Raw genomic sequence first — 241 nt, forward strand, 5'->3', positions numbered from 1 at the left:
TAGGGAGGTCAGAATCCAACAGCATCTGCAGTCCTTTTTGGTCTCTGAATCAGATTTTTGCTCAGGTCCCACAATTTCAGCCAGAAAATACCTGAAATCACAGAAAAACACACAAACTCATAGTAAAGTCCAGAAAAGTGAATTTTAACTAAAAACTAACAAAAATATACTAAAAACTAACTAGATCATACCAAAAACATACTAAAAACAATGCCAAAAAGCGTACAAATTATCCGCTCAT

The sequence above is a fragment of the Arachis duranensis genome, chromosome 6, assembly GCF_000817695.3.
Source record: "Arachis duranensis cultivar V14167 chromosome 6, aradu.V14167.gnm2.J7QH, whole genome shotgun sequence".
Lineage (NCBI taxonomy): Eukaryota > Viridiplantae > Streptophyta > Magnoliopsida > Fabales > Fabaceae > Arachis > Arachis duranensis.